General features: G+C 44.5%; 1 long non-coding RNA gene across 4 annotated transcripts; it reads right to left on the reverse strand.

Annotated features, from left to right (window-relative positions):
* Positions 1–687: 687 nt before the first annotated feature.
* Positions 688–4,137, reverse strand: LOC306992881. 4 transcript variants are annotated; one of them, XR_013796352.1, is made up of 5 exons: positions 3,748–4,137; positions 2,936–3,037; positions 2,073–2,182; positions 1,828–1,924; positions 688–831 (listed from the first exon to the last, which is right to left on the reverse strand). It is a non-coding gene; the product is annotated as an uncharacterized lncRNA (long non-coding RNA). The 4 variants fall into 4 exon arrangements; XR_013796353.1 differs by having other exon boundaries at positions 1,812–1,924; XR_013796354.1 differs by having other exon boundaries at positions 1,828–1,927.
* Between the last annotated feature and the right edge of the window lie 11,810 nt (positions 4,138–15,947).

Raw genomic sequence — 15,947 nt, forward strand, 5'->3', positions numbered from 1 at the left:
ATTGCCAAACTCCGTCCCACACTCACCCTTTCTGACGCCACAAAACTTGTCCATGCCTTTGTCTCCTCCAGGCTGGACTATTGTAACGCACTTCTGTATGGGATCTCTAGCAAGAGTCTGCAGAAACTCCAACACATACAGAACAGTGCTGCTAGGATCCTAATGAGAGTGCGTAAATACGAACACATAACCCCCATCCTTCAAGCACTTCACTGGCTCCCCATCTCCGCCAGGATCCAATACAAAATCACTCTCCTCACCCACCAATGCATCCATGGAAATGCTCCACCCTACCTCAAGGAACTTCTCACCCAGCAAACATCAACCAGAAACCTCCGTTCACAAAATGGCAATCGTCTCCGTCCTCCCAGAACCAAGCTCCGGACCATGGGAGACCGTGCTTTCTCCTCTGTTGCCCCGAGACTGTGGAACTCATTGCCAGACCACCTGAGGGTTCCACAGGCAGTTGACCACTTTAAAAAAGACTTAAAAACTTTTTTATTTAAAAATAGCTACAATTAATGTGAAACTGAACTGTTTTATATTTAATGTTTTCTTATCCTTGCCCCTGTTTTTACTTCTGAAATATGTTTGATGTAGCACTTTGGGATTTGTTCGCAAATGAAAAGTGCATTATAAATAAAATTTATTATTATTATTATTATGTCTCTATCATGTTGATGTTCTTCTTCCTCGTCTAAACAGTTTGTTCAGGTGTACCCTACAGTACAACAGAAGAACAGAAGATGTGATCACTGATGTGGTGTAGCTTTTTCTCAACCAGAGGAAGAAGTCTCAACATCCCATTGTCAGGCGTTCTCCAGTCCTGGTCTGAAAGTAAAGCAAAAAACACAAACAATACAAATTAAGTTGTTTAATGGACAGTCATGTCAGCTTTATGGCTATGTTTACACGTGGAAGGCTATTTTCATAAACGGACATTTCACCCCTCTTCGTTTTAAAAAATAACATCGTGCACACGAACCCGTGTATATGCCGTCCAGAGCATGCCAAACCTGTAGGTGGCAGTGTAACGAGAAGCTCAAGCCCACGTTAGCCAATCAGAATCCCGAAAATAGTCACATACTGTGACGTCAGTTTACATGCAAACGTGCAAACAAAGTTTTCCAAAATCTCCACTTTGGCCCGAGTTCTTAGAAATAATCGTTTTCTGTGATAAAAACTCGGTTTTCGTGTAAATGAGAGGCCAAACCGCAGGGAAATATCTGTGTCTTCACTTCGTGTAAACGGGGCCTATGTTCTGCGATATATTAAGCAGTGATGGGCTACTCTGGCCCTTAGCGTCCACTGTCCTGCAGATTTGGCTCCAACCTCAAACCCTCCTGCCTATTGTAAGTAAAGCTGAAGATTTTCATATGTGCTCGATTAGGGTTGGAGGAAAACTCTCAACCTCAAAAAGGAGAACGCTAAAGGGCCAGAGTTGGCCGTTCCTGATTTAAATTTACAAAGCAGCAGTCAGTACATTATATAATATACACATTGAAGTATTTTATATATATATATTATATATATATATATATAATATTTCAGCAAATAATATAAGCTAAGTACTGAACAAAACATTTTTTACCCATATCAACAGCAACCTATTTTAAAAGATCTTTAAGAAAGGCATGGTCTCTTTTGCCTTTGCAAGTGATGCTTGATTTTTTTCAAGACAACAAACTCTTCTGTCACTAGTTTCAAGAGCTTCACTTGGTCAAAAACCAAGTGATAACCTGTACAATGTAAAATTGTCAAAATCAAATTATGTACTACATATTACAGCATTGTTTCAATACAAGACATACCAATGGACTCGCGCACCTTTCTGTCTTCTTTGGGCAGCAGATGTTCCTTCCTCACCCGAAACAAAGGACTTATTCGATTAGCTTGTGTTGATATAAGGACTGGTCTTCCTTCTCTGCTGTAAAACAAGAAAGTCTCTACTTACTCTATGTGCAATTACTATTGTTCTTGAAACATAAATTAAGACAGTTATAATTTACCTTACGATTCAGGAGAGAGCATTTGATGAGTAAATACTGATTGAAATATTCTAGAAACTTTACCTGGGAAGGGCTGATCACGGCAAGATCCGCTGCGAATCACTAGCAGCTCTTGTGAGGGTTGGCTCTTAAAAGAGCTGTTGAGTTTGATGTTGTAGAGATCTAAAGTAATCCTGCAATACAGAAAGTAAGGTCATTTTATTACATTACATGCAAGCAGTCAGTTATACAACTGTAGGATTTATTTCTGTAAAGAGTGTTGCATAATTAAATGTTAAAAGCATTTTTATGTTATACGTTCACTGATATGTTGGCATTTCTATGAATAAAAGTATGTCTTTAATAGCAAGCAATAATCATATGAACTCGTTTAAAAATAACATGATTTACATGCAAACGGGACAGTTATCAGCAGTGTAACTGATCTGATTACGACAAAATAATCGAGTATCTGATGTCATGTGACAAGTCAGATTAGCTTTTCCACTCTTGCAAACAGAGGTAGGTTATGAGGTGTGGAGAGACATCATGTATCATTGGACATTGGAACATGAACAGACAGGGACCAATTTGTAATCATTTTAATGAATACAATGCAATTAATATAAACTTTCTGACAGTGTGTGGGACATCAGACTACTTTCCAAGAAGGGGCGCAACTGATTTACAAATGTCGCGATAAATATGTACAGGAATTGAGGCAGTAGCCAATGACAGCACTAGGAGTAAAAGCTGCAGGATTATGTACGAGTATACAAATATGTACTAGTATCGTACGAATTTGACAACTTGTTAAATCTTGTGAATTATTAAGACTTTGAGACTGTTCATACTGATTGGGCTTTGGGTTTTGTAAGAACAGGTTTAAGAAACAACAAATGCTTGATAAAATGTTTGATTTAGGGTTAAAACCAACACATACGTACCATTGCGAATATTTGTCTTTGCAGCGGTCCGTCTCCTCCGTTTACTTGTCCTCAAACAATAATGGGCTGACTGAGTCCGAAAGGCCCTTTTGGTCTTTTCAGCTGAAAACAGAGAAAATTAAATATCATTATGTATAATATATAGGATTATTTAAAGGGAAAAGTACTGATTTTCCTTACAAATATTGGATGTTACAATATTAAGCATTAAAAGCATGGTAGGTGTTGTGGTTAATATGCATAATTTACAACAATTATCACTTTAAAACTACCAATACTGAGGTAAAAGCATGGTAAGTTTTGTGATTGCTGTCCTTTACTACCCATCACAGTAAAACTAAGGTTACTGAGGTAAAAGCATGGTTAGTGTTGTGGTCACTGTGCATTTACAATAAGTACCACATTAAAACTACCAATAGTGTGGTAAAAGCATGGTAAGTTGTGTGATTACTGTCTTTTTACTACACTTATCACAGTAAAACTAATGTTACTGTGGTAAAAGCATGGTGTTGTTTTTACTGTGCTTCTACTACACATACAACTTTGGAACTAATTGTACAACTTAAAAACCTGATATGAATATGATTAACTGATTGAAGGTCTACTCTAGGCCTACTGTATAGCACATCACGTGACAGACAGTGTTTAATCACCATAGAAACCATTTTCATAGAAAGCAATGAAACGCAAAGCCTCCGTTGAGATGACAGATATAATGCAGTGACTGAACTTGAGCTAATCTGATTAATTTCGACACACAGAAAATACATTATATCAAACATTATTAGGACAGCGTATTTACGACTACTTACCAACATCTGGCACACGTGAACTGATGCCAAATATCGCGAGGTGTTCGGAATGAGACTTCTTCAGCGCGAATTCCTACTAATAAAATATTTTTTTTAAATATCAATAAACAGCAAAGCAATCCAGCTTCCCTGGCAATAAGAACGAAATAATATAATTAAAATAAATACATAAACCATGATAAGATCTCGTGAATAAATGTTGATTAAACAGCTTCTCTACTGCAGCCCGATAGGGAGATAGAATCGTGCTTTGATCACGAAAGATGCTTCCCATTGAAACACATTAGTTTAAAAAACGTGCTGGAATTACGAAAATAACGAAATAAACGTGCCCGTGCCACGAATCAATAGATTAAATTACGTGACCATATCACGAACTGCCGTGAGACTGGGTTGCAATATGGCATTTACTGCAGAGGGGTGTGCACAGCAAAGACAGAACGTTGGCACAACGTACCCGACCTTCTAACAACGTTTTAACAACATGGCCAAAAGGTTGCTTTAACTACGTTGTGAAGGTTGTTACAGCGTTGTCACAATGTTGACATTTCACCACCGTTCAGGGCCATTGCGTAAGGTTATGTCTATGGTGTCTGGACAACCACTGGACTAAATCTACTCGTCACTGGTCACTCGTCACTGCCCTGAAGTGCGAAAATCAGCCTTTTAAATTCCAATCACCTGTTGGGCTCATTGTGTTCTCATTCATCATCGAGTAAGGATACGTGAGTATTGCGTGTAATTTAGAATACCTCAGCTATCAAACAACCTACAACTTAAATTTCTAATGTGACTAATGTAGCCTTGCTCGCACTGTTTAGTTTTTCATTTGATTTGTCCGCTATTTAGTCTCATTCGTTTCTTTGCTCCTCTGGATCTGTGGATGTTTCCCCGGTTTTGTTCATTAAATGTTCTGATCTGCCTTTGCTTTTTATGTTTTATTTATTATACTTAAAATAAATTTGTATATTCATGTATTTTTTTTTTTTTTTTTTTTCACAAATGTATGACTTTTGGAAGTGCAATTTGATTACCATATGCAGTTTTAATAAAGTTGAATTAACGAAACCTTCTGTAATTTTTACTCTTCAAAGTGTACACTTGCAGGTGTTGATTATAATTACTGTAGGCTAATTTACTGATAGCCCATTAAATAATAATAAGGATAAACAATATTTAAAAAGTATATAATTATCTAACAAAATGCTAAATGGGGGATATCTATAGGCAAATTATTAGCAGCATATTAAAAAAAATTGTCAGAACGTCGTCTCTCTGTTGCTGAATGTCGAGTAACAGCTACAGCCCTGTCGCGTCTTACAATTCTACGTTGTTACAATGTTGCGAGCACATAGACAGCGACGTTGCCATGGCAGAAATGCAACGTGCCAGAGACGTTGCCACAACGTAAATGTGTTTGCTGGGTGTGGGTTAGGGCAGGCGGACAGGGTTTTGGGGAAGGGGGTGCTCAGTTGTCCTTACCTACTGTAAGCGGAGGCTCACATTCACCCAATTTGAAAACCCCTGGTTTAGATGGATCCAAATCATGTGTAATCAGTTTTAGACGGTATCGAGCAGGATTTCTTTCTTCAATTATGGTGCTTTTCTCGATGAGTTCGTTAATTTTGCACAAACCTTTGTCTAAACTCGCCATGTTTTTCCTGTAATGTTAAACAGTTGATCAGGTTAATGCAGTACATGTGGGATGGTTTGCTTGGTTAGTTCAGTTAAGTAAAGACCACTAAACTCATTTTATGTCACAAATGATGAACCTATTGTTAGCATGCATCTTGTCTTACTCTCATGATCTTACAGAGATTTATATTTAAGATTTCACAAGTCATCAATACATCACTACATATGATCACTAGAGACTGAAGAGCACAAAGATAACATATTCATAAGATGTTATGTCCTCATATATCATTGTGTATAAAGTGTAGTGTATTTCATTAATCTTATAAATATGGAGAGATCTTGACAATAATCAGACAACAATTCCTTTTTAAAATGGATCTTCATACTGTTTTAATGTTGCTTCTTCAACTGACTTGAAACACTTGAAGACAAATAGATCAACAGGTGTTTTTATACTGCGGGCAACACCCTTATTATGGCCATGTGATTTAGAGGAAAATAGGCCATTTATGCACATGGTCATATCACGGTAGAGATAAAGGTAGCCTGACTCTGCTAAACAATAAAAAAAAGAGATCAAAGTGTATATACAGTTTAGTGCATGTTTGCACACCGCCTCACAAAACCTGCAAGATGTTTATCATAAAAAAACAAGGATCATAAAAATTTAGTTCTGCCCTGATCACATAACAGATATTGATCTATATTCAAACTTACAAGACAGAAATTATCCTAAATGTATGCAAACTATCACAAAAATATCCTGTTGAAAAGTTTGGTAACACTTTATTTCAATAGTCCACTTTACATAACTACTAACTATAAGTAACATTGCAGTTACATGTCAACTAACTGTCATTAGAATATTAGTAAACGGTTAAACAATCTACTAACACTTTATTTTGTTGGTCCCCCAACTGACATTCTACTGACTATAAGTAACTTGGCAACTACAGTACAAGTCAACTTATTCTCCTAACCCGAACCCTAACACCTAACCCTAACCTAACAGTCTACTGAAAGTCTACTACACTCTACTAATACTCTAATGAGAGTTACTTGACATGTAGTTGAAAAGTTACTTATAGTTAGTAGAATGTATAAAGTGGACTATCAAAATTAAGTGTAACCAAAAGGTTCCATCCTTATCACTGAAAATTGTATAGTTGTTGTCATAGTCATCAACTAGGTCACCACCTCCTCACTTCACTTCCCAGTATCCTCCTTGGCCCACAACTGCATCTCCTTCACAATCACCTGCCAGCAATCTCCCTCGTTATCTTCACCATAAAGCCACTCACCTTGTGTTCCCTCATTGTCCAGTCTCGTTTTACCCATGTGTGTGGAACCTGTAGGACCGTTATCTCCTGTGTCTTCTTCCCTGTTACCTCCAGTAATCATCCACAATGTTCTTCTCCAGCGATCCTCACCAGCGTCTGTATCCTGTGTTCATCCTCTGCCTTGTGTTTGCCATTCACCTATTTTGTCTACCCACTGCTGTTAAAATAAACACCTTCACCTGCTCTTCTGTCTCCGGGTCCCTGTTCCGTAACAATAGTACTTTGTTTTCTCTTTAAACTGCATTGATTATCCATTGTTAAAAATGGGACACTATTGCAACAGCTTTCTTACATGTAGGCCTACATGACGCCGTCTTGCTTTCGGGGGTTGGCCGGAACTGACAAAACAGGAATTTCTTTCAGTTTTTCCCCTCCATTTGGCCTAAAAAACTATGGTCGTTGTCATACAGTTTGAAATGTTGAATCCAAATGTGCTTTTTTTCTGTTGCAGTGTTCTTTTCATATTTATGATTCTTTACAGCCTTTAGACGCTGCCTACAACGCTCTGGATCCTTCACTGGAAAGTATCGCACTAAATGTTCACTTTTTAAATTCTTGCACCCGGGAACAATACAAGTCAACACCATTATGAATAAAAGTTTGCTAAGAAGTATTTCCTACTAAAGTAATATTATAAGAAAACATGGAATTAGTTTCCACTGTTATGCTGATGACACTCAATTATATATTTCATCACGACCAGATGATAACACTAAATTATCTAAAATGACAGAGTGTGTTAAAGATATAAAATATTGGATGACGTGTAATTTTCTTCTATTAAATTCAGATAAAACGGAGGTATTACTGATTGGTCCAAAAAACTGCCCACAAAACCTCTCACAATACAACTTTAACATAGTAGGATGTCCTGTTACTTTATCCTCTACAGTAAAAGATCTGGGTGTTATACTAGACCGCAACCTGTCTTTTGAAAATCATATTTCATATGTCACAAGAACAGCCTTTTTCCACCTTAGAAACATTGCTAAGCTACGTAACATGCTATCTGTTTCTGATGCAGAAAAGTTAGTTCATGCATTCATGACCTCGAGACTAGATTACTGTAATGGTCTATTAGCTGGTTGTCCTGCATCCTAAGTAAACAAGCTACAGTTTTATGCTAGAACTCTGCTAGAGTTCTTACTAAATCAAGAAAATATGATCATATAACACCAATTTTATCATCTCTACACTGGTTACCTATTAAGTTCCGTATCAATTACAAAGTATTGCTACTGACCTATAAAGCCCTAAATGGTTTAGCTCCTGTGTATTTAAGGGATCTTCTATCGCCATATAATCCATCGCGCTCTTTAAGATCGCTAAATTCGAGGCTTCTGGTCGTACCTAGGATAACTAAGTCCACTAAAGGAGGGAGGGTGTTTTCACATCTAGCTCCTAAACTCTGGAATAGCCTTCCTGATATTCCTGATGCATCTCATACCTTTTATACTACAGTTAAATCAGATCAAATGCATTCATATTATGAACAGCAGCTACGCTAATTATTTCCCATCTGCCTTTTTTGTTGTTTTCTTGGGACGCCTGTCCCGATATAACTCAAATAGAGTTCGTCAGCTCCAGTTTTGTATCCAGCCTCTCATGGAGACTTCAGATGCCCCAACGCCTGTGAAGAGACGACTCGACGCCTGTGAAGAGACGACCCAACGCCGGCGATATGTTATGCCCTAAATTTATGATTAACTAACTGTATTTTTGTATGTACATTTCTGAAATGCATTTTCTGTAAAGCTGCTTTGAAACAATATGTATTGTGAAAAGCGCTATACAAATAAATTTGAATTGTATTGAATTGAATAAAGCAAGGCAGTTTTTGACTCTGGTAAGCGCATAACCAAGCCACTAGATGACAAGCCTGCAACCTTTAGCCAAAAAAGCGTAAAGGCTAATGCTAACGCTGGTACGCAGGAAAGGAGACCAAAGGCAGTTTTTTATGAATGGATGTCAATGGACAAGAGGCTTTACTACACTGAATAAACAGCTTTTGTGAGGAAACATCTTATCGTTTAAAGCACTGGTCTTCAATCCTGCTCCTGGAGGGCCACTGTCCTGCAGAGTTTAGTTCCAACCCTAATCAAACACACCTGAATCAGTTCATCAATCTCTTCAGGATCGCTTAAAAATACAAAGGCATGTGTGCAGAAGCAGGATGGAACTAAACTCTGCAGGACGGTGGCCCTCCAGGAGCAGGATTGAAGACCAAAAGGGATGGTTCGGACTAATTTCAACCTAGGGTCCTTTGCACCATGACCTCGAGCCTTAGAAGTTTTTTTCCCTTGGTCGAACATTATTAAAGTGAGAGCTTATTTAGAGATATCAGCCGAATGGCTTAGTGGATCCGAAGGTTGTATCTGGAAAATAACCCAACTAATAATGCCCGGAATAGTAATAAACATCCACAGTAGTACAAATAGGTTCTGTACTCATAAAAACATTGGAAAGTTTTTAAGTACATCAGGAGTTTATTTAAATAACACTTGCCTGATGGCTTATGCTACCGCTAACCCGGACTTCAAGGTCACTTCCGTGATTTGGGAAAAGCCCGTAAAAGGCTTTCACTTGAGTTTTGCAAAGGACTTTTACAGGTTTTTCCCAAATCACGAAAGTGACCTCGACGTGTTGCGACAGGTCAGATTAATTTATGGCATTACCAAAGTATTTTATAGTAATATTGAGTGATATTGTATATTGTCTAAAGAAAGTAAAAAATACTGATGTTTCAGGTTTTACCAGTCATGATAAAACTTGAATTCTAAGGACTATTATAGCGGCAGCCAGTAACGTAGAGGGAGTAAAAGATGACGCGTTTCCACTGCACAGTCCAGGTGATTTATTGTAACATTGAAACGAACAGACACATAATGAATGATGACGGTAAAGTAAGCAAAAAAAGCAATGAAATAAAATAAAAATACGGTCAACAGAAAGTGAGTGTCCCAGCTACTCACCCCCTTCCTACATGCTAACCACACGCAAACTAACAGGTAATATGCACCTGTACCAAGTGACGTAAACTGAAACAAAAAAATTCTAAATAAAAGACATCAACCCAAACCTGGCACCTACACTCCAGCCCCTGATTATTACACCCCAAAACTGTAATAATCATAACAATACAACACAATCATGCAAGTTATATGTCACAGGTCGGGGCGGGCCAAGCCAGACTGCACCCACCCCTGAAAACCGGGAACCACCTCGAGGAATGTGTCAAGGACCAGACAGACAAGAGAATAAAAATAATAACAGTTTCTTTATTATGTTAAAAATGGTAAATTGGATAAGTCCTAATTAAAATCTTCTTCTTGCCGCCAGGGCAGTTCACTAGTCTCTGGACCTCCTGGGACAGGAGGGGAGGAATGATCGTGGCGGGCCGGAGGCTCGTTGAAGGGGAATCAGAGGGAATCCTCGCGCCGTCCAGGTAGGTCACTGGGTAAGTACTCCTCTACGAGACTCAAGAGGGGGTCGTGGTCATACGAACCCCATTCAGACTGAAACCAGGTAGTTATGCAGAGGCGGGAGCGAAGCGAGTCACTGGTGTTACTCTGGAGGTAGGTACTCAGATGTGGGGGCAAGCGAGTCACTGGAACGATACAGCAAGGTTTAACTGTTCAACAGTATGAAACATTCAGCTGAGATACCTTCTCTCTTTCCGATTAGGGCCGATACTTCAAATGGAGGACGGGTGGAGACCACCAGATGGGGAGGACACTTGAGCGGAACGCTCCACTTTGGCTGTACACTGGAACGATACAGCAAGGTTTAACTGTTCAACAGTATGAAACATTCAGCTGAGATACCTTCTCTCTTTCCGATTAGGGCCGATACTTCAAATGGAGGACGTGTGGAGACCACCAGACGGGGAGGACACTTGGAGCGGAACGCTCCACTTTGGCTGTGCACTGGAACGATACAGTAAGATTTGGCTGTTCAACAGTGTATGTAACTTTCAACTAAAATACCTTCTCTTCTTCTGAACAGGGCAAAGGCTTCAAGGAGGCGTATGGAGACCACCAGGCGGGGAGGACACTTGGAGCGCAACGCTCCACTTGGCTGGGCGCGGGAATAATACAGCAAGACTTTAACTATTCAACAGTTTATGGAACATTCAGCTGAATTACCTTCTCTTTTTCTGGACAGGACAGAGGCTTCAAAGAGGCGGGTGGAGACCACCAGGCGGGGAGGACACTTGGAGCGCAACGCTCCACTTGGCTGGGCGCTGGAATAATACAGCAAGACTTTAACTATTCAACAGTTTATGGAACATTCAGCCGAATTACCTTCTCCTTTTCTGGACAGGACAGAGGCTTCAAAGAGGCGGGTGGAGACCACCAGGCGGGGAGGACACTTTGAGCGCAACGCTCCGCTTCGCTGGGCACTGGAACAAACACAGCACGGTTCTAACAGTTCAACGATATATGAAGCACTCAGCATTAACGGAGCCGGGTCTTCAACGCAGGAAGTTGGGCGCTTGCTTTATCAAAACCCTTCTTTAGAGAGAGCGGGTGGAAGACTGTAGGAGGAGAGTGCACGGCAGACTTCTATTACTTCTCCACACAATAATTTCACTTCACAGCACAAACCGTGTGAATCGTCACTTCAGGCACTGCAATTCCACTCGCACACCGTGCATTCGGGCCAGCACTCACCCACCGGTCTTTCTCCCACCAGATCGGATCTCGTCTTTGGCCAGGGCTTGACTTCGCTCCAGGAAAAGCAGAAGAACGGTGCAGCGATTATCACATTCGGCAAGGAGAGGACAGATGTTGGAGACAGATCAACAATTCACTCGGTGTACTAGTTCACTCGTGCCACTCACTTTCCAAACTCTCAACACCACTTCAGTGTTAGTGCAAATAAACAACGGATCCAATACTCATCACTTTGCGTCCTTCCCACTGCTGACGATATTCCTTAGGTTTTCGCTGACAAATCCTTCACCCTTTTCTTCCTACTACTCAGCTTCGATCTTCACCCGTTCCACAGCCCAGCCTCAATAAAAAGAACAACCCGCCAACGAGCACAGTATCACACGGGAGGAGAACCACCCTCACAGTCTGTTTTCTCTCTGTTTTTAAAGCCCCATCTCAATATGTGTCCCTCTCGCAGCGTTCCCTGTGATTGCCCCACACCTGCTGTCACTCAGGCAATTGGCCTCGCTGCCATGGCAACAGATTCGCAGTGCATAGGAACGGATGTTCACTGGAAAATCCAAAATAAACTGCATTCACCAGGATCTTGGTCCCGTTCTGGTTTTTGTCACCCCGTGACATACCCCCCTGCCAAACCGTTCTAGTCCCTAGAACGGGATCCGGACACCCAGTCTCCATACCTGGCTGGGGGTTGCCCCCGGTTCTCCCGTTGGGATCGCCTAGGCGGGGAGTTAGGTCCCTCTGGCCTTGGTGGGGAGTTAGGTTCCTCTGGCCTTGGTGGAGAGTTAGGTTCCTCTGGCCTTGGCCCTATATCCAACCTCCGAGGGGCCACAGCCCATCCCACCACGGGAGGCATCCACGCTGGTTCAGTCGGAGGTCTCTCTACAACTGGTTTGGGGTAATTTGGACAAGGGCGCATCAGGTTTCGGTGGAGCACCCGCTCTGGACCTTCTCTCCCTTCGGGACGGATGGCATACACCGGCTGATCGAGATGCGTCTGTCGTTGGACCACATACGGCTGGGGCTCCCACCGATTACTGAGTTTCCCCTTTCCTTGTCGCCGGTTATCTCACACCAGAACTCTTTCGCCAGGCAGTAGCGGTGCACTTCGAGCCGTATGGTCATACAACCTTTTGTTCTTGGCTGCGGCTTGCTTAATTCGGTCCGAGGCCCGTTCGTAGGCCAGTTGAAGGCGTTGATGGTGTCTGGCCACCCACTCCGTTACACCGCCTCCCTCTTTAGCGCCGCAGTCCCCAGCAGTAGGTCAACTGGTAGTCTCACATGCCTTCCGAACATCATGTAGGTCGGTGAATACCCGGTCGTGCTGTGTATGCTGTTGTTATACGCCTGGACCATCGCCGGGAGGTTGTCAGCCCAATGCCCCTGTTGGTCGGTTTCCAAGGTCCCCAAGAGACCGAGCAGCGTCTGGTTAAACCTCTCGCACCCTCCGTTCCCCTGAGGATGATAGGGCGTCGTATGGGTCTTCTTACATCCGTACAGTTGGCACAACTCATGTACTACCCTGGATTCAAAATTTGGCCCTTGATCCGAATGGAACACTTCGGGACACCCAAAGGGCTGGATGACGTGCCTCCACAGGGCATTAGCGGTGGTAATGGCGGTTTGGTCCAGAGTTGGGATGGCCCAGGCATATTTAGTGAACATGTCAGTGACCACTAGGAGGTTTTGAATGCGATCGACCGGCCGACCCAGCGTCAGATAGTCCATAGCGAGGATATACATCGGTGCTTTGGCTCGAATTGGGACCAATGGAGCTCGTGTCTCTTTCCTGGCTTTGAACAAGGTGCAGCGCGGGCAGCCCTGCAGGTAAGTCCTCGTGGTCCCCTCCATCCCAGGCCAGTAAAAGTGGCGTCGCAAGAGTGCCGTCGTCCTCTCCGGCCCTTGATGACCAAGCTTGGTGTGATAAGCCTCCAGCAGAGCGTGACATCTTCCCTCGGGGACCACCACTTGACAGACCGGGTCAACCGAGCGTGAGTCCTGGAGGGACCGACAAATCACCCCCTCCTTCAGGTGGAGCCTCTCCTTCTGGCCCAACAGGCCCCTCACGATTCGGGTTTGAGCCCGGCGTCCCGCACCCTCCGGCCACTTGTCCTGTTCCAGCCAGACCCGGACCAGTGACAGGTCCTCATCCTCGCCCTGCAACATCCTCCAGCGCTGTGGGTCTCATCCCCAACTTGCGGGCGGTTCCTCCGACGGTGGTCCCGGTGCCTCCACAATGCCCACCATCATTCCCTCGTCGCGGTCCACCTCAAGCATGGGTCCCGGACCCTCCGGTCCTCCTTCGGGCCACCTAGACAGCACGTCAGCGTTGGTATGTTCCCTTCCTGGCCGGTACTGAAGCTGGTACTCAAAGTTGGCCAATTGTGCCACCCACCTCTGTTCCACCGCCCCCAGCTTGGCGGTTTGCAGGTGTACCAGTGGATTGTTATCAGTCACCACGGTCACCTTTATAGGTGGCTCGCATAGGCAATAACTCTTTCTTCCTCCTGTTGGTCTTCGGGGCAGTCCACCCCTGTACAGCCGACACCTTCTCTGGGTCCACAGCGATTCCTGCAGCGCTCACGATATGGCCCAGGAACTTTACCTCCTTCCGGAAAAGCTGACATTTATCTGGTTGGAGCTTCAGCCCATACTTCTCGAGGGAGCGGAACACCTGCTCAAGGTGCTGAAGGTGAGACTCAAAGTCAGGGGAGTAGATAATCACGTCGTCCAGGTACACAAGAGCCGTATCCATTAGCTGGCCCCCTAGACAGCGCTGCATTAGCCGTTGGAACGTGGCGGGGGCGTTGCAGAGGCCGAACGGCATCCGGTCCCACTCATATAACCCAAAGGGAGTCGTGAAGGCCGTCTTCTCCCGGTCTCGCTCGTCCACCTGTACCTGCCAGTATCCGCCCGCCAAGTCTAGTGTGGAATACCAGGCCGCCTGTGTGAGACTTGTGAGGGAATCCTCGACTCGAGGCAATGGAAAAGCATCCCGCTTCGTCACTCGGTTCAACCTCCGATAATCCACACAGAATCTCCATGTGCCTGTTTTCTTCCTTACCAGAACAATCGGGGCTGCCCAAGGGCTACTTCTCTCGCGGATGATCCCTTTATCCAGCATCCCCCGCAGAAGAGCCCGAACCTCAGAATATAATGTTGGGGGTACCGGTCGGTAGCGCTCTCTACTAGGCGTGGCTTCTCCAGTGGGAATTTGATGCTGAACGATGTTAGTACACCCGTAGTCCTCGTCATGGGTGGAGAACAACTGTGGCCATTTTGATAGAAAAGCCTTGAGCCGTCTTGTTTGATCCTCCTCCAGCCCTTCTCCCCGTAGGGACTCACCTCCGAGGTGGGCCGGCAGTCCTTCTCCAGCCTCTCTTCTGTGCGTCCCCGTCTGCGCCAACGCAACCTCCACTACGGTCGGGCCCACTTGACTGAACTTGACCCCTCCTGGATCTTGCACTTGCTGGGGTAACACTGAGGTAACTCGGGCTAGACACTGATGACGATGCAGTTGGATCGGGAAAGGGTTCGTGTTCCGGACTCTCACCTGGACTCGGCTGCCTTGGGCGGATGCCAGTCCTCTGGCCACTTCCACCTTAGGACCGTCGTTGTGCGGTTCCACCAGCACCCACTCTTCCGGGTGGTAAAGTCTAGGGGGCACCCGGACCCAAACCATCGCCTCGCTTCGAGCCGGGATGGACAACGCATAGCGGCAAGCCACTCTTCCAGTGCTCTCCCGGTCCCCCTGCTGTTCGGCCAGGCAAACTCGGCGACAGTCAGCTCTAATGCGATCCCATTCTCTGCCCTCAGGCGTCGCAGTTGCTCGGGCCGGCCCGCTCTGGAATAGCCCCTCCCAGCATTCGGAAATGACATTCATGCCCAACAGGGCGCGATGAGACCCCAGGCAGGCGTCGCGAACCACCACCACTCCCTTCTGGGGTACGACCATGCCATGAATTTCTAGGTCTGTCACTACGTATCCCACGTACGGGATGTCGAGACCATTGGCCCCTCGCAGAGTTAACCAGGGGGCTTCGGTGACTTGCGACCCCGTGTCCAACAGACACTGCACCTTCTGGCCATTGACTTGAACCATGATGACCGGACAACGGCCCACCAGGCGTTCCTTAGACAGTTTGGAAGACGAGGGGTCTGAAAAGGGGGTCCCGACCACTTGACCCAGAGTGGCCGGAGACTCTAAAAAACCCCTTGCGAAACGCGTCTGGAGGGACACTGACGAACGTAATGTCCGGCTTCCCCACAGCCGTTGCAGATAGGACGCCCCTGTTCGTCCCACTGGAATCGGGGACCCGTGGATCGAGTGAAGTGACGTTCTGGAGGGCGACTCCCGTCGGAGTAGGCTCGCTCCCGCGGTGAGGGTAATGAATGGAGGCGTTCTCGGCGGAGTTCTTCGACGACAGACTTAGACAGTTCAGACATTTGCTCACGGATATTCCTTTTTAATTCTTTCCGGAGGGCATGCTTCCAATCGGAAGTAACAGGGGCCGAAGGCCCACTGACAATGTTCGCAGCCAGACAG

Source organism: Phoxinus phoxinus (genome assembly GCF_949152265.1).
Source record: "Phoxinus phoxinus genome assembly, chromosome: 24".
In the NCBI taxonomy this organism is placed as follows: Eukaryota; Metazoa; Chordata; class Actinopteri; order Cypriniformes; family Leuciscidae; genus Phoxinus; species Phoxinus phoxinus.